The sequence below is a fragment of the Silene latifolia genome, unplaced genomic scaffold, assembly GCF_048544455.1.
Source record: "Silene latifolia isolate original U9 population unplaced genomic scaffold, ASM4854445v1 scaffold_368, whole genome shotgun sequence".
In the NCBI taxonomy this organism is placed as follows: Eukaryota; Viridiplantae; Streptophyta; class Magnoliopsida; order Caryophyllales; family Caryophyllaceae; genus Silene; species Silene latifolia.
This window is the reverse complement of record NW_027413297.1, coordinates 55,249-56,399: the sequence shown is the minus strand read 5'-3', so window position 1 is coordinate 56,399 and position 1,151 is coordinate 55,249.

The following is a 1,151-nucleotide window of genomic DNA, read 5'->3' as shown; positions in this document are numbered from 1 at the left end:
TTCGAATCTCCTCCACACACTATGTATATAAATAAGTGTGGGGAGGAAATTCCATAAACCACGAAAAATTATGCAAAAACATGGTTTAAATTTTCAAACAAAACAAAACCCAAAAAATATGTTGCTTTTATTTTTATAATTTTGCCTCCTACCCGCACTTCCTTCGTCACCGGAATATGTATATAACAAGTGTGGGAAGGAGGTCCAAAAAAAATTAAAAACATGTTTTTTAATTTCAAAAAAACCACAAAACACAAAAACACGTTTTTTCATTTGAAAAATAACAAAAATACAAAAAAATGTTATTTCTTTTCCTATTTCCTCCCTACATTTTGTTCCATCGAGGATGATGTAAATCTTACGTGTGGGGAGGGGAAATATCCACTTTGTGAATATTTTTTTATATTTGTGCATATACACGTATATTTGTAAATTTAAGAAAACTTGAGAAAATGGCTAAAAAAAAAAATTCAAAAATTTTCAAAAATATCGCATTGTATATATATATACTTGTTGTTGGCTAACCTCTGGCGTAGACATTGACCATTTTAGGCATGAAGGAGCTAGAAGACCCCTTCGGTAAACTCGTTCTAATCTCTTACTCCTTTACCGTCCTTTCTTTTCATATCTTGTATATTTTAAGGAGGATGGGATTTGTGTGCCTTGGATGTTCCTTCTGGGAACTTTAGGTTTGTTGGTGTTGATGTGCTGCTAGGTTTAGTTGACTCGTTGTATATCTATCTCATGTTCATTTCCGTTTCTGCATGCATTATAACATGTACATATGTGATTTTCATTTGCATCAGTTTGTGGACAATGGGCCCATGAGGGCGCTTTGGGGGAGAACAAGCGTTTGCATTTGTGGAGTCGCCACCAATTTATTGTGGAAAATTGGAAACCGTTCGAATACCTCGTGCTATGTCAAGACACAAAGTAGTGACATGAACACCAAGAACTCGTTACCCTTAGCATTCTATGTCTAGAATGACTCTCGTGGATGCCAATAAACACGGATGTTCACAGAGATCTGGAGTAAGGGGTGAGGGTACGTATTAGGTAGCTCTTTTGATCGAACACCTAATCCCGCCCGCCTCGATAGCGGCCTCTACTAATGATTAGGGAAGTTATCTATACTCGATATATTGTCGATT